At 32.7% G+C, this 18,641-nt stretch overlaps 1 protein-coding gene across 1 annotated transcript in view; it reads left to right on the top strand.

Annotated features, from left to right (window-relative positions):
• The first annotated feature begins 9,613 nt into the window (after positions 1-9,613).
• Positions 9,614-18,641, top strand: part of LOC149080646 (zinc finger MIZ domain-containing protein 1-like) — a 128,690-nt gene continuing 119,662 nt past the window's right edge. Inside the window, exon 1 of the mRNA XM_089239813.1 lies at positions 9,614-10,357. The gene's annotated coding sequence lies outside the window, so the exon portion shown is untranslated. The remainder of the gene's footprint in view (positions 10,358-18,641) is intronic.

The following is an 18,641-nucleotide window of genomic DNA, read 5'->3' as shown; positions in this document are numbered from 1 at the left end:
TCGCAAAATATTCTGATATCAGCTAATTAAATTTCAATTGAATTATTGAGAATTTTTTCTGAGCATTTAACAAACTTTTCTAATGAAATACTTCCTTGTAAAATACAATTAAAAAGTAGTTGCGTGGAAATAAAATTTTATCTTAGAAAGGAGTGGTACTTATACAATGAGTGGCCACTTCATTATTACAACTTGTCGATATTTCGTTGGACCATCTTTTGCCTTTAATACAGTGTTGATTCTTCTTGGCATGGACGCTACGAGATGTTGATAAGTCGTTTGTGTTGCAATTTGCTGCACTGCTACTGTCTGTTGTCTTTTACAAATCTGGAGATTCTCGGTTCCGCCCGAGCATTCGCCAGCCGATGACGACCACAAGCTCCACATTGAGACCCATTTTTTTGCCTGACACACCAGTCTTAAAACACTTCAACTATAGCTGCTGTTGAACATTTCACAAATGAGGCGGTTTCGCTGTTACACGTTCCATGGCTCCGAGTTCCTACAATCATCCCACGTTCAAAGTCCATGAAATCATGTTTTTCCCCAATATCTTCATAAACAATTCACAGCGGCAACAGTATGATGCCATAACTCATTTTCTTATATGGTCATAATAAAGTGGCCACTCAGTGTACAGAAAAATTTGTTTTCCTCGACTGTGGTGTTTATGAAAAGAAATACGGTACAGGGTGGTTTTAAATAAACTGACACTACTCAGACGTATGCAGTGTCCATTCTGATGGAGGAATTTTGATGCAACTCGGTATACAGGATATATGGACCATGGGGGAAAAGGAAGAGTCAATTAAAAAAAATAGTTAAATTTTTGACCAACAGGTAAAAAGTGGCACTTTTAAGAAAAAAATAGTTCAATCTTCCACCATCAGGTGAAAGTGTCAGTTTATTAAACGCAGCGCCTATGCAGTGCCCTTTATGACTGACGTATTTGATTGAAACTTGTATATACGTTATTTGGACCATAGCAAAAACATAGCTGCGATAAAAAAAAAAAAACGTTACTTTCACCTGCTGGTCAATAATTGAACAATTTTTTTAATTGAATCTTTATTTCCCCCCATCGTCCATATATTCTTATATACCAAGTTTCACCAAAGCACCTCCACCAGAATAGGAGCTACATACATCTGTGAGTAGTTCCAGTTTATTTATAACCATCCTGTGTATATTTTTTTATATAAAATTCTTCAACCTCCACGAGTGGCTTTTTGTAGTCAATTCCATATTTATAAAACTACGAAAAGTGCAATGTTATTTCAATAATCTAACATGAGCTGCTTTTCATGATTCACCAGTAATCCCTTTTACGCAAGCACTTGTTAGAGAAAACTTTAGTTTTAGAAAAAATTAGTTCAGAATTAGTTCAAAAAAATAGTGATCAATAGAAACTACGTATAATTACAAAAATTTTACATTATTATTTCACTCGTTTTAATCATCAGAATTTCGGATATTTGTGTTTTTTATGTTCAAAACCAGCGAAGTCAGCTGAGAATAAAACAATCTAAAAAGGCAATAAAAGCTTTACGAGATCTGGGTACGTGTTACGAATACCTTTTACTTTTAAGAGCATCTTTCGGCTTCTACGCTCACTTTTGAATTGATTGCTAGCACGAAAAAAAATTTACTTAACAAGAGATGCATTTCTCGAGGATATTTTGTGAATTGTAAAACTTGAAGGAATGAAAAATAATTGTTATTTTTATTTTCGACCATGTACGTATACGTAAATTTTGTACCTCAGTACGTCGCGACGTATGATAAAGAGCCTATAAAGTTGTAAGAGTGTTCGACGATATACCAATTTCTTTTCCTTAACAACGTAAAGTAATGCTCTTGCATTGTTGCGTATGTTTTCTCACCATTTTGCTGGTCATCCCGCGTGATCAGGTTAAGTCATGGCCTTATTATCAATGGCGCATTACCCGGGTGTCGATGCTCTGTTTATTGGTTCGTGTTTTCGTTAAGTTTGCGATCGTAGGTAAATACACTCGACTAGCTGCAAATTCTAAGTTGCACATGTACATCAAGCAACTTCTTCTGCAGAAGCGACACATTTTTCATGGTTGTCGAAGCGTGGCCAATAACCTGCTTGAAAGCGAAACAAGAAAAAGGAAATGTAGATTTAGTTTTCTGTTGGATGCAGCGAACGAGTAATTCGCGGCATATTCACAAGTGAAACAAAAACAAGAACCAAATCAACGATCGCCTTCGGGCTAACAAAAGAGTTCACGGTTTTAATTTACGATGCATTTTAAACCTCCGAATCAGAAATCGCGTTCACACACAGGTTGACTCTCCCATAACTAACAACGTGTTACGTCAACGCCACAAATGTCTTTTTACCTTTTCCTGAAAAATCACTTTGCCTGCACAACCGATGATACAACTGATGTCTTGCATCACCGAAATTTAGGAACGCGGACATGTTGAGCATTCTGTTTTGATGTTCATGTCACTTGAATAGTTTTATGGGTGTGTGAGGTGGTGATTTCAAAGATAAATGCAGTCATTCGTATCTTAATCATGTTTTTTAGTATTACCTTTGCATATGCACACGTGACACATTAAGTATTTAAACTTGTAACAGAAACTGCACAATTAAATAATCTTAAAATCCTAATCTCTATTACGTTTATCAGCCAGTTGAAATTTTATAGTACATTAGTATTTTCAATATAGTAATTTTTATTTTAAAATTATTGCCAATGAAATACCTTTTCCACGAGACAAAAATTTTCATGGTTAGACGTTAAAGGTGATAAGAGTTTTAATGAGCAGAATATTGTTAACATAACCTGTAAATCTTTGTAAATCTTCATATTAAGAATTAATGTAATCCATTGATATTGTTCCCACCACAACTGCCGCCGTTAACTATATTTACAGTATTTTGTGTTCTCCTCTGCCCTTTCATTTATTATGTATATAAAAAAATAATGTATATATAATTCATTAATATTATTTGATATAATTATGCTGAATTTTCTGTTAATATCTAGTCTATAACACTGTAATTGCCAGTATGAGCCAAGTCGGCTTCTTGGCAATTCCCCCCCCCCCCCGTATCTTGTGTAATATTGTTTTCTTAAAGAGTAAAATATATTGATGGATTTATTTGTTGATTACAAGATTTTTTTTGAATAAGAGTCGGTGAAATTTAATCACATAGAATTAGAATCAATTCTTTCTTACCGTCAAGATTTTCTTGAATTTATTAGAAATAAAAACCTGTACATTTTGCAAGGCAGAAAATATTTTTATAAATAATTAAGCCATATATTTGATATTTTAGATATAGTAAGCCACATAAAATAGAGTGGCCTTAAATGAAAAATGAATTGATAAAAAAATCCACTCCATTTTTTTATGTCGTTAAAATCTCTCAAAAGTAATCATTACCTATCAATTATTCGTCCGTCATTTTTGTAAAAACAAGAGCTAACTAAATCAGGATCCACATTTGAAAATTCCCAACAGAGATATAATACATTTCTGCCCGAGCCAAGATTTTAATTTGGATGCTTTGAGTTTTGTTGCAACAAGTTAATTTTATGAACTCTGATGTACTAAGTTATTGACGTGCAGAATCTATTCCAAACGGCTAATCGAAGGAATTCATGCTCAAACAAGCATTTAAATCCATACTTGATGGTTGGTGCGCAAACCCACAAACCTAAACCAGATAACTCCATTATTTATTATGTATCCATAAATATCCGAGATAAATTGATAAAAAAAATCGAAATGTATAACAAGAAATATAGACGAGTAATATCCGATATACATCGGTCGATTTTCACTGTTCTCTTAGATGCAAATAAGGACACGCGTGGTACCGAGGCACGTTTCTTATAAGTTTTCTGCTGCCCAATGCAATTGATGTTCGAGCAGTTTTTTTTCCTTGCATTTTTCTTTTTGTCCTATGAAAAGGGTTTATTCTTTTGTTGGAACTGTCATCCCGAATAAAGCCGAACAAAATAAAGACGCAGAAATAGGATTTCACTTTCACCTGAGTGATCCCTTTTAGTTTTCAACGTCCTCTCCACGGATTTTCTCTTCGGAATTTCACTTTCTCTCAAAGTTGTTCGCTTTAAAAATGACGAAATGTCTTTTGGTTTTACTCTTAAGTTTTTTGGAGACACCGACTCTTTTATTTTATTCTCATACTGATCCACTTTATTTTACCTTATTCATTCTCATTTAAATTTTTTCACTGCAGGAATTTCTCATGCAAGCAAAATTTAACACTTTTCTCTTAAAATATTCATCTAAAACAAATGAATTTTTAGTTAGTTTTCGTAAACTAATATATTCAAAGATTTTATGATTTTGAATGTAATAAAATTCCGTGATTCTCAAGAGGATCGCAGGAAAATGACATTCCTTTGTTGAATAATGTATTTATTCATCTGATTACCCGTTTTCAAATTTTTCGATCATTAGTTTTTAGACAATAAACAGATATGTAATCACCACGACGATATATGTAACACCATCTGTTTCTTTGATAAATACTGTATATAAAAGTACAGTATAACATGTTAGAGGAGTATTTAGTTTTCTCTGAGGGATATGGAGATGGTAAGCTAAAATTATTCAAATTATTTAGAGATGTTACTGAAAACTATAATTAGAGTGGTCAGTGTATAGAGTAGAATACTACTGTGTCTTGAAACCATTCAAATGACTACAAGTTGATCGATTATGTGGTGATTTTTTCAAAAATATTTCAGGAACGAAAATTTTGAAAATTGAATCATCGAATCATCTATTTAACGACAGTTGCACCGTAAATAAATATCTTCATTTCTTAACTTCTTCACTCAATTAATATCTTTAGTTTATTTACTAAAACATAAAATAATAAATAATTGTGGATAAATCATAATTTAGCTTCATTCGAAACGAAACAATACTTTTCTCAGGAGAAAAAAAATCTTTATAATATTTCTACAAGTAAAAAAAAACTAAAACCAGTTCTCACATAATCATCTCCAAATTTGACAGGAAAAAAGTAATCTATTATAGATTCGAGATCCTACGACAGATGGCGCTTGAAAGTTCCGACATCAAACAGTAATACGCATGAACTGATATCTCGGAAAATTGATTTATGTAACAGGTTTTGGGTTTATGAATTCGGAATATTACTATATTGTATTATGTAGTGTGTATGAGAGAGAATCGTTGTCAATGAAAAATATTCAGCGTCTGTAATCTCATGTTTGAATTCGATTGCTGACATGAGAAATGTTTCATTATACGCATTTTTTTTTGTTGGCGCGTTTATTTTCAATTTTTTTATTGTGCTTCAGTGTTGCCACCTTTTTCTGGTCTTTTTTTTCGACCATTTTGTTGGAAAAAATACGCATCTGGTTTCAAAGCAAACTAAGTTTCATAATTGAAATATTACTAACCAAAAATACCTAACCAAAAAGGCAGATAAAAAATGAAATAATGGCTATAAACGGTGGTTCACGGTATGGTACATCGAAGTAAGAAATAAAAAGTAGATAAATATAAATTTATATGAATATAAATTTTTTTTAATAATTTAGGGGCCCAGTTGGCCTGCTTGTTAAGACGCCGCATCCTGTATTCCAGATAAACCAGTCACTTGCGAAAAAAGACGTAGGTAGATATGAAATAGGCAGGACCCTTTTTAACGATTCCGGGGGCACGGAACCCAAACATTTTTCAAGGGCGTCTAGAGTTCAGATTCGAGAAAAGAGAAGGAGGAAAATAGGTGAGATTTCAGAATTGATGAAAGTTCGAAATTTCCCCATTTGCATCTATAAACGGAATGGATACTCCGCTTCTGAAGTGCAAAAAATTCCAATTCTTTATTGATGCGCGGTCATACAGGATTGATAGCGAATGAGAAAGTGGATTCAAATTGGTTAATAAAGGGAATGCTTTCAGAATAACCAAAAATTCAGAATCAATGAAACAAATAATTTCATAGATAACGAAAGAAACAAATAATTTCATAGATAACGAAAGAAACAAATAATTTCATAGATAACGAAAGAAACAAATAATTTCATAGATAACGAAAGAAACAAATAATTTCATAGATAACGAAAGAAACAAATAATTTCATAGATAACGAAAGAAACAAATAATTTCATAGATAACGAAAGAAACAAATAATTTCATAGATAACGAAAGAAACAAATAATTTCATAGATAACGAAAGAAACAAATAATTTCATAGATAACGAAAGAAACAAATAATTTCATAGATAACGAAAGAAACAAATAATTTCATAGATAACGAAAGAAACAAATAATTTCATAGATAACGAAAGAAACAAATAATTTCATAGATAACGAAAGAAACAATTTCAGAATTATAAAATTTCTGACTTGATAAAAATTCAGAATTAAGGACTAAAACAATTCCACAAACGAAAGAAATAATTTCAGAAAATTACTTCACACACATTTATTTATTAAATAATTTCAAAATTGATGAAAATTTGGAAATATTCTCTCAATTAAATAATATTTGGAATTATTATGACGGACCAAGAAAAAGTTTAGTTCTTGTGGTAGAGGGATTATCGTTATATCAAAAAAAAAAGATTACCATCACATGCCACCAAATTTGTTGTTGACATCTTTTTTAATGGGCGTTGTTAGTACCACTAAAAAATGTGCTTTTTAGTATTTATTTGCGGCAAAAAATTTAATTGATAAGTTGTTAAACAAAATTCAGTTAGATGTATTGCCCCTGTGAAGAGGTTTATCGCAATGCATTTTGGTATATCACAAAAAGAACGATACCGAAAAACTTCATCAACACTTTCGGTGATAAGGTTTGGTATCAAATACCGATATTATTAGACTCCTCGAAAGAAAGAAAATGTGTGGCGTGTTTAAAAATATGTTGAAGGATATTTCGAGCGAAATATAAAGAAAATATCATTGTAGCGGTGTATAAAAAAATATCGTTATAGAGGGGTTTATCGTACTAAAGAACATCGTTCGATCGAGAGGAGTTTAAGGTTAGACTATAAGTGATTTATATTGAGTATCGTTGTATAGCGAGATTTCGCTGTATTCAAAGAAACAATTTTTGAATCATTCAAAGAAACAATTTTTGAATCATTCAAAGAAACAATTTTTGAATCATTCAAAGAAACAATTTTTGAATCATTCAAAGAAACAATTTTTGAATCATTCAAAGAAACAATTTTTGAATCATTCAAAGAAACAATTTTTGAATCATTCAAAGAAACAATTTTTGAATCATTCAAAGAAACAATTTTTGAATCATTCGAAGAAACAATTTTAGAATCATTCGAAGAAACAATTTTTGAATCATTCAAAGAAACAATTTGAGAGTTGTTTAAAGAATACAGAACTATTGAAAATTATTGAAAATCTAGAACTATTTAAAATCCAGAATTATTGGAAATTCAGAATCATGGAAAATCGTTAATTATTGAAAATTAAAAATCATGGAAAACCCTTAATTATTGCAAATTCAGAATCATTGATAGTTTTTAATAGTTGATACGAGGTCCTCGACCGGACCCGTTGACCCATCCGTTAAAACGCAAGCACAAATAAAGCCAATCGCGGTATGTACAGCACGCACTTTCTTTTCTGATATCGTGGATATCTCACATGACATTTTCATTACAACATTATTCATTGTTTTTTAGCTGGCCATTCCCATCTCCATCCATTCTAGAGAGCGAACTCTGAAAGTACTCAATGAGGTGGGAAAAAGACACATGAAATAAATAAAGAGCAAACACAAGGCCATGCAAGCAGGCAGGTGGATAAGAGGATTTGACGAAACAGCGTGGAGAGTTGGTTATATCCATTTGAACCAAGTTGTTGTACAACTCCAGTCAAAAATTCAGAATTTATGAAAGAAATAATATCAGAACTATTGAAAATTCAGAATTAAAAATTTTAGAATTATTCAAAGAAATTTAGAACCCTAGAATTAATAAAAAGTTATTGAAACTTCTAAAATTTTCGAAACTCAAAAACTATTAAAAGTTCCTGATTTTCAAAAATCCAGTAGTATTGGTGATTCAGAATTATTGAAAATCTAGAACTATTAAAAATCTAATACAGCCAAATCCCGTTTTAACGAACACCGTTATGGCGAAAATTTCATTTTAACGAACACCTTTCTAATCCCCTCAGATAAATTTTCATCCTGTCCATTCTAGAGAGCCAATTGTAAAAGTACTCACTGAAGTGGGGAAAAGATACAAGAAATAAATAAAGTGCAAAAAGAAGGCCATGCAGGCAGACAGGTGTGTTAGAGAATTTGGCGAAACATCCCCAAAAGGCCGCAACAACGTGGAGAGCTGGTTATATCCATCCGAAACGAAATTGTTGTTACTCACTCTAGTCATAAAATTCAGAATTTATGAAAGAAATAATTCAGAACTAAAAGAAAATTTTAGAATTATTCAAAAAAAAATTTTAGAATTATTCAAAAAAAAATTTTAGAATTATTCAAAAAAAATTTAAGAATTATTCAAAAAAAATTTAAGAATTATTTAAAGAAATTCAAGAATTATTTAAAGAAATTCAAGAATTATTTAAAGAAATTCAAGAATTATTTAAAGAAATTCAAGAATTATTTAAAGAAATTCAAGAATTATTTAAAGAAATTCAAGAATTATTTAAAGAAATTCAGAACTATTGAAAATTATTGGAAACTTCTAATTTTCGAAGCTCCAGAATTATTAAAAGTTCCTGATTTTCAAAAATCCAGAAGTATCGATGATCTAGAATTATTAAAAATCTAGAATCATTAAAAATCTAGAATCATTAAAAATCTAGAATCATTAAAACTCTAGAATCATTAAAAATCCAAAATTATGGAAAATCTATTTAGAATTATTGAATATCTAGAGTTATTGGGGAGATCTAGAATTATTGAATATCTGGAGTTATTGGAAATCTAATATTATTGAATATCTAATATTATTGAATATCTAATATTATTGAATATCTAATATTATTGAATATCTAATATTATTGAATATCTAATATTATTGAATATCTAGAGTTATTGGAAATAAAATATTATTGATGATTCAGAATTGTTGAAAATCAAATATTATTGATGATTCAGAATTGTTGGAAATCTAATATTATTGATGATTCAGAATTGTTGAAAATCTAATATTATTGATAATTCAAAACTGTTGAAAATCTAATATTATTGATAATTCAGAATTGTTGAAAATCTAATATTATTGATGATCCAGAATTGTTAAATATCTAAAAAGTATTGATGATTGAGAATATCATTGAAAGTCTTTAATAGTTTATGCGAGGTCCTGCCTGGGCCGGACCCCGTTGACCCACCCACTAAACCCGCGAGCAGAAACAAAGCCAAAATCACGGGACGTACAACATGCACCCTCTCTATTCATGACGTCGATATAATTCATTGTTCTAGCCGGCCATCCATCCATTCCGGAGAGCCAACTCTAAAAGTACTCACCGAGGTGGGAAAAAGACACAAGAAATAAATATAAAGAGCAAAAAGAAGGCCACGCAGGCGGGTGAGAGGATTTGACGAAACAGCCCCAAAAGGCCGCAACAGCGTGGAGAGTTGGTTATATCCATCCGAACCGAGTTGTTGTACAACTCACTCACTCCAGTCACTTCATTCTCAGCTGTGATACGAAACGAAACGCTCTCTCTCTCTCTCTCTCTCTCAATGTCTCGCTCTTTTGGCGCCTACGATCCACTACAAGATAAAAATTTCCCGCTTCTTTTTAAAAATATACCCGTTTTTATTTAGTTTTATTTTCGTCGGTTTTCAACCTCGACGTGAAAACAAGGAATATATATACACTGCCAGACAGTTATCGACCAAATACTGATTGATTGGATTTTTTTTTTTTTTTTGTTTCCCTCAACGGAAACAAGTTGCGTTGTCATAAACAGACTTGTTGATTATTATGAAGTTACCGCTGGACTTGTTTCACGCGCGGTTATTATATACAAGAAGTGCTCGTGTGTGAATTCCGATACTTTCTCCGAATTGCGGGAACAAAATGTGTATGATAATTAACGTGACGTGAGTTTGTTTTGTGAGTCGTGTCGATTTCGTCGTTGTCATAATCGTCGTCCCGTTTTGTTGTAATCTGTCTATTGGAACACACGGTGGGATTATTACTTTGGTGCAGATGGATTTTATAGAACTGCGTCTTATGTTTTTTCTTACAGATAAAATCTGACTTTGTTAGTTTGTTTTCTTTTCCAACTTAAACTATCGTCTTTGGACACATAACTGTGTGGTTTCGGGAGATGTTCGTGTTGTTTTGGTGAGCCATTCTCTCAGGTAAGAATTTGTCTTATTTGTATTTAGGTTTATATAAGTCACGTCAGCTTTTTTCCAGGTAAGAACTTGAACTAAACTCATTTTACAATGCATCTGTCGTGAAAATAAGTGTAAGCTTCACGAGAAATATTTGAAGCGCAACTTTGTTTTGACTAAAAAATTTCAAGTACATGATTCGAGTGTGGCTCTTCAAATTGGTGATGCGAAAGACTTATAGAAAGCTATGTGGCTTGTTTCATTCGTAATAACAAATTTATTCAAAAGAAGAATAATTTCGTGAGAGTAAAAAATTATCGCAATTTTTAAAACTGTTGTTGCTGACGTAATTTTAGAAAATATCAACCACCTATAACTGAAATTTTTATGCAAATATACAATAAATATTACCTCGATCTGTCGCTGCGAAATTTAGCTTAATATCAAACGGTTCAATCAACACCATAGGTGGGAATTTTTAAAGGGCCTATGCCCTCCCCTCCAGTATTTACCATCATGTCTATATTATCTAAAGAAATTTTGCGTTTGAGCCTCCTCCAATATTTTTGAGCCCTCCCATTATTCTTACGCCTATGATGAACACATTACTAAATATTTCTAATATCTTAGATATTTATGTGTAACACAGTTCGATAATAAGAATTTGCAAGTTCTTGACCAAATTCATGACGATCCTGAATTCTCCCCGAAATATAGAAATTCAGAGCGAAAAGAGAGAAGAATTCTATTATTCCATTCTATCATTAAACCATTCACATGAACAAACCTTTCGCAAACACAAAATATCTTAAAATCGATTATTATAATTCTTTAAATAAAAATAGAAATTTTTTAAACAAATCAGGAAAACCTTTTCTATAATAATCTAAAAGATAGACCATGAATTTTTTTTGTTAGAATTGATGCCGTGGGGAAAAATGTATATATATATTTTTTTTTTCCCACGGCATCAATTTTACACTTCAAGTGCAAAAAATTCATTTTTCAGATTCCAAAATAGCTATAACTAGCATAACTACTTTATAATTTTGCTTTGATTTTGCAAAACTATAATATTCAATTTTTTCAATCCCAGATCTTAACACTGAAAGTGAAATTATTCGAGTCTAAACGATGGTAACTATTACAATAAAAAGAAAGGAAACCAAAAAAATGATCTAATTACTGCAAAATCAATAACCCGAGAGATAAATTTTAAAATCGTTACCCAATTGTATCGGAAAAAGGTAGTCTCAATATCGCGCATAAACAGTTTCGATATCAAAATAAATTCGAATTATAGTACATTTTTGAACACACATAACATAGACAATTAATTGCTTACTAATTAATTTAATTTTGTCAATTTTTTTTTATCATTGAAAACCAGTTTTGTGAAATTATAAAACAAACACGATGGGATACTCTTACTTAATTAAAGATATGCTAAGACTTTTTGAATGATTTCAATGGGATAGTTCTCGGTCGAAAAATAATGTATCCGATGAACTATAAAAATGAAGAAAAAGATTAGTAAAAATGATATTTGCGGTTGCGATAAAACAAGTGTTAGAATAGGAGACTATAATGGCAAAATAAAATAAAATAAAGGAAATGTAGGACGCGGGGGAAGAGAGAAGAAGCACTAGTCAGACTTGTTCTTTTCTGGTTTAAAATTAAGCAAAAAAACAAGAAGTTTCTTAGTAAATGTGATGCAACGGGAATCGGTCCAATCGTCTCTCACTCAAATGAACTTGACTATATACTTTTTCTTCCACTAAAGTAGGCGGTGGTTAAAGGTGCAGCAGACCATCAACCGACCAGTCTTCTTCTTCTTCTTCTGGGTGTTGCTCATGTAAAACAATAATCAACAACAAAAATAACACCGACAAAATAATAACAAAAATTTCCCACATTTCGATTAAATATAAAATAAAAATTCACCATGTTCTTTGATTCGACACTGTTTTTTTTATATGTATTATTGTTATTTTTTTTTTATGAAGCATTCGCTGAGAGGTGTATAATTTTAGGTCATAGCGAATGAAAGTAATCGGTGTTTAATATTCGATGACGTGTCGGATATTCCTGTGGGAAATATTTTCGACAACAAAAACAAAGTGCAGACTACCGTGACCATGTATTATGTATATGAAGTTTTTTTTCTCTTCGTTCCAAGAAATTTTAACGAAAAACACATGTAAGTAAACACCTCTTTTTCAATCCCCTCAATATCGTACATAAGAGAAAGTTGATTAGCCGCAAAGGAATTTTGTGAAATTTTCGTATATCTTCTTGAATAGTCTCTCATACATTTTCCTTTTTTTTTTATCTGTGCCAGTATTGTACTTTCGAAGAAAATTTACGGTATGTATTACTGTGCTAAAATTAGGAATGACAGATTTAATTGTCTCTATTACAGTGAAAAGCAAAATCATGTTCACAATTATTAGTTCGTGTAAATTTGTACCGTCGTATGATGAACTTCCAGGTAAGTTATGTACATGCAAATATATGAGTAAATTAAAAAACGCGAAAGAAAGGCTCGTCATTACTCGCGGAGGGATCCAAAATTGGGCGATAAACGGTAGGTGCATAGTTTGCAGTTTAAAACCAGCTATCCTGACAAGCACTCGCTTACATTACACTCTTACAAAAAGTATACAGTATATAATATATATATTTGTCTCTGGTTTCTACGCCTTATATTATCTGTAAATAGAACTTGATTAATATGAACATTAAAAAAGTTTCATAGAAAAATAAATTGGACTAGAGTTTTTGTTTTGAGCTCGTAATTTCACTTTGTCAAACACTTAATTTGCACAAAATTAACTAAACCTATAGATGACTGCTATGGCTTGTGTTATTTACAAGATTTTTATAAGAGTCTCATTGAATTGAAAGCTAGATTCATACACAGAGTTAGTTCTTTAAGATTCGTATTAATCATTTTCGTTTTTTGTACTTGTCACTGCTATCCTCCGAGATCACATTTTGTGTTTCTGTGGGATTGGAATAGGTTAGATGTCAACCAAACTGTGGCTCGTTATTTTATGGGTATTTGTATATCTCTTTAGTGAGTTTCTCAATGGGTTTGGGCGATGGATGTCGAGAATATAAATTTTTTAGGAGCCAAAAAAGCGAAAAAGCGCCACAAGCGAAAGACGTGTTTCGCATCAATCATTCCGTTATGAATAAGTTGTAGAAGTTAAATAGCGTGTGACTTTTGTTTGAAAAGGGAAATTATACAAGCTGCCACTTGAAAAGCGCAATGCCTCCCATGCGATCGTACATTTGTCACCGCTGTGTTTGGCGCTGTAATCATTCCAGAATTTATTTCAGATCAATATTTTGGCTTGCTTGCTTTAGTCTAAAAATGATAATCTCGCGCTCAGCAGCAGAAAAAACCCAACTTTTATTTCCTCGAGAAGCAGGTTACCAAAATAGTCATGCATTATTTCAACATGAAGTCTCAATCACTTATGATTAATTACTAATTCTCATACATATTCAAGCTGAACGAATGTATACCTAAATAATTTCACTTAAATAAGCTGATGTTTATATATCAGCATCTAAACCTATTAAAATTTAATCTATCGTAAAAAAAATAGTGACCGGAAGAAAGGGTAAATTTTGTCAGGATTGCTGTGTTTGAACTCAACTATGCATCTTTTTAAGCTATTGAAATGTTTCGAAACCATACGTAATTTTCAGATCCCGTATTGACAAAACAAACATGGGAGAAAAAAAGCATTAATCTGGAAATGGAGTTCCCATGGCCCCCACATGGGGTGGGCTGACAAGGCTCCAGCCCTGGGTGATTTTAATCTTCTTTTTTGTTTTTTTTACCCTATAAATTCATCATAAAGGGGTCCCGTGAAAGTCTGATCGGGAAGCCCATAAAAGATCCCAGTTTAGAGGCCATGGGAGTTCATGTTGCCTACATTGTACTACTGTAGTAAAGTAAAAATCCTACGTTTTTAGCAATTGATATTCAGTCTTTATATTTTTGCTTATCGCTTAATTTGTAACCACTCAAAAAGTTATTTATAATTGCTTTCTCCCAACTATTTCATCAAAATTTCCTTGGTGCGGCATCAAGTACATTGACAGAATTTCATTATCCAAAACTGGATTTAGTAGATGTGAAGTATAGCAATCCTTTGAGCTGTATAATAAAGTAATAGCCATATGGCGGGAATTTACTGATGTGTCAGCTGAAGCCATGTCATGAAACATCCTCTTCGCATCAAAATGTGGTCCTTTAGGGTAAAATGGTAGATGAAAAAAATCTCTTTGATAGAATTAAATTTACTTTAATATCTATAGGAAAAATTTCGGAACGGGAAAGTGGTCTTAAAAGGAGGTAGTTCCCCTCTCACTTTTTAACTGTAGTTACTAGACTGTCGAAGATTGCCTCTAATGCTCTGAGATTGATTCAAATCACTTTAAATATACGATAGGATATTGAAAAATGATTTTTTTTTTTCATGCTAAACAGGTTGAAGTCGTGCCAAAATATAGAAGTTATCTCTCAAGAATTCGATGTTTATTTGGTCCCGTGAGAGATATTGGATACTTTTATTAAATGAAAAAACTTTGGTGCTTGAATGGCTATATTCGAAGAGAATAAATATAACGTCGTCGAACACGAAGAAGTATGTGATAAATAAGTATACAATCCACAAATCCAAAAATAAAAAAGTACGACACCATATGCAATACGATAGCTTAGCCATATATTCGGCGTTTTTTTGACAATTTATCCGCGATGAGAATTTTTTTTTTTTTTGCTTCTGGCCGCCATCCAATTTTAAGGGTAGATTTTTGGTGAGTGCGGGAAGAATCCCTCGTGATTTTTTTAGCACAGTTATAGGTACGAGAACGAACGAGGCGTGCCAGGTAGTAGTAATAGTAGTAGTAGTAGTAGTAGTAGAAGCCGTGGCGTTACGGGTCAGATATAGGCAGCAGGCCGTGCTGCCTCAAACTATGCGTGCAGCTGTATTTTTCGGGGGCCCGTACTTCTTTTTTTATGTGTATGTATACACATATATATATTCGAGTTCTTCCCTGAATAGGAAAAGGGTGTATCCATTGTGTCTCAAATAATATTTTCCCTCCTCCCCGACGTATTTGTTCCTTTTCTCGTGGGCCATAATATTCTTGCTGGTCCTAACTATCGCTTCCCCAGTGTCAAAAAACCCCCTTTTCCCACAGAAATACTGCTTTACCAGGTATAAGGAGGGTGTTGTAGCTGTTTTTTTACTCTCTTCTCCTATCTGATTATTATTTGTATTGAGCTTTTATTGGCTGGTTGGTTTACCCGAAGTGGTGCGATCCCTATTTTCATGACCCACCCTGTACTTTTTCCCCTGTGGTGTTCCCGAACTCTTTCCATATACTACGGTTCCTGCATACATAGATAGATGCCTATGTACTTACAGTATGCACTGTATATTAGGGGCAAAATCATTGTTCAGCGAGATTTAAAGAAATCGATAATATCTAGCCGGGATATGCTGGTAGTGATAATGGCGATTTTTACGCCACCTAGTATTTTTAACATTATGATACTTAGCAGCGATTCTGTAAAAAAAATTAAATACTGAAAAATGTAGTTGATATTTTCTACGCCTACCGACAAACGAAAGTTTGTGGTAGGCGTTTGTGTACGGGGATGAGGACCTTCGGCCAGGATTTTTGGTGGGACTGAAGCCATGGCCCCACGAGGGTCGAGCTGACAGCGCTCCAGCCTTGGCGCCCGAGACCATTCTTGTCATTTTTTGTAGTTTTTTTTTAAACTATAAATTCATTACAGTTCCAGGCCCATGAAAATTCTGGCCTGGGGCTCTGCTGCAGGATGTAGGGACCATAGCCTACGCCAGAAATTATATTCAATTTCTACTAAATTTATAGTGTAAAAATTAAAATGGGTGAAAACAGTTTCATCGACAGGACCACAAATATGAATATGAATACGCGTTTTACTCCTCATCACTCAGAGTGTAATACTACTTGTTTTTGTGGTAACTAAAAAACTGAAGATGTATCCACATATACCGTATTTTCCTGCTTATAATCCGCAGATGTGAATTTCGCTACTTTGAGAAAAGATACCATCGTATAGTCCGCGGCGGCGGGTAATTTGCATGTGAAAATTTCATTTATCAATAATGAAAGCAAAATTATCAAAAGATTTAAATGACAAAGTGTTTTATCAAGTTTTTGTAGAAAAAATTTCGATTTTTCTGCTCACATTTATACGGCATCTATAAATCTTAGAATTTTTTTTCAAATTAATTTTGAAAATATTTATTTTTATTCCATCTTCTCAGAAGTAAAATTTACAAATAAGAAGAAACGGTACAGTTTCGGCGCTAAGAAATTCCGATGTTTTTAACATATAGTCCGCGGATTATAGACAATAAAATACGGTTAATTGAATATCGTAAGATTTATCGAATCAAGGTGCATCTTTCAGGACCCGCACATTTCTTGGATCCGATCCCATAGTCCAGAATTTTTCGCGAATCGCTTTATAGTGTGTAAAAGTAAAAAATTATAAGATTAATTTTTTTTTTTTTAGCCCTGTCATCGTGCCTTATGTGAGGGCCCTACTATTTGTAGATATATTTCTTCTCTATCTGCATCCTGTAAGTTCTAAGATATAGTGAAATAGTGTAAAACAGTGTTTCTCAAGGTGTGCGTCGCGGCTCGTAGGGCCATCGCCAACCTTTGTCAAGGGCGTCGTTTGGAGGTGGAGATATTGAATTGTGTGTCTATTTATGTCTATTTATGCTTTAAAGTGTGGTTCTTTTATATCTCAATATATCTACTAAACTATTCTGTGGAGCCGCAGATGAACCATGAATTGGGTAAGGGAACCGCGGGTAACAAAAGTTTGAGAACCACTGGTGTAAATTGATTTCGTTACGATAGTGTGTCGCTCGTCAGATACCCAAACACATGAAGATGTATTATTTTCACCAGTGCACCATATCGGTAGATAATAAAAATTTTATACATTTCACACGCTTCTATAATTGAGCCTTTAACCTATTTTCGTTGTACGAACTTCTCAGCAATACAACCAGTTCGGTCAGACATTCACGTCAAAAAAATTAAAAACATAAAATCGGCCGCTGGTTCTCTAGCTAGAGCCCTATAGGCCTTCGTTTGGGCGGGGGGATTAGGAATGTGTGATAGTAGTTATTGTTTACATATTGGGCTATAATGCATGTAGGTGGAAACAAATCTTTAGAAACTCTCATATTCCCTGCCATGTGAGTACTGGGACTTGACCTTCCTTCCGGAAGATAGAGCCTAATCATCGGATATTCGTATTCAGTGCACTTGTTTCTCCGGCTTAATCAAGATCAGAGTGAATTTCGTAATATCTCTTCACGCACACTCAACGTAGTTCAATTGATTTAGTATGTATATGTTCATATGAACACTCGATTTAAATTCTCTAAATTTGTACATTAATGTGCACTCGTAATCTTTCCGATATGGTCTATGCTGAGTTATTTGAGTAGCCATAAATTTCTTGGCAATACTAAATTATTGGAACTAATTTCAGTAAAATTTAATAATGTCAGTGCTAGAATAATACAGCTGAATTTTCTGTAATTTTTTTAGAGAGACGAGGAAAACGTTCCTTAAATGTTTGGCAGTAATATGTAGAAATATTTTTGCATTTAGAAAGTATCATAATTATTCTTAACTTACATGAAATACAAATTTATGAATATTCACTTTGTGAATAAAGTTGCATAAATATAGAACACTCTCGTTTTTGCAAAGGCAACCTAGATTTTTTTTTTGATAAGCGCAGTAACATGACAATTTAAGCACATTATCAAAATTCAAATAAATGAGATTTTTCAAAAATGCATTAAACATTTTGTCACATCATGAAAAAAAATCACGCGGATCTTCTTCCGAAAGATACAGACAGAGTACTCATTTTTTCATATTTGTGTACCTTTCAACGGCCAATATTCTCGATTGGGAACAATGTTTGATTGGAAAATATATTTTTCTTTTTATAAAGCACTAGCGTGAAGATTCCAAACTCAATTAAGAAAGCAAAAATTTCATTCATAAAGGTTCATTCAAGTCATAAATTTATTTTTCTAAAATCACTCGTTTCCAGGGAAAGAAAATATTTTATTTATTTTTTTTTATCTATCTATTTATACAGCTGGTACGGACATAAGTTAATTCAAAAAACGTACAGGAAAAAAAAAAATGTCCGCAATTTCTCGGTTGAAACTAAAAAAAAAAACCAGAAAGAAAA

Source organism: Pholcus phalangioides, unplaced genomic scaffold (genome assembly GCF_987345545.1).
Source record: "Pholcus phalangioides strain wild (caught in Gottingen) unplaced genomic scaffold, Ppha-v1.0 ptg000011l_1, whole genome shotgun sequence".
Classification (NCBI taxonomy): Eukaryota; Metazoa; Arthropoda; class Arachnida; order Araneae; family Pholcidae; genus Pholcus; species Pholcus phalangioides.
Note: the sequence above shows the minus strand (reverse complement) of the source record. Positions and strands in the feature narration are given on the sequence as shown.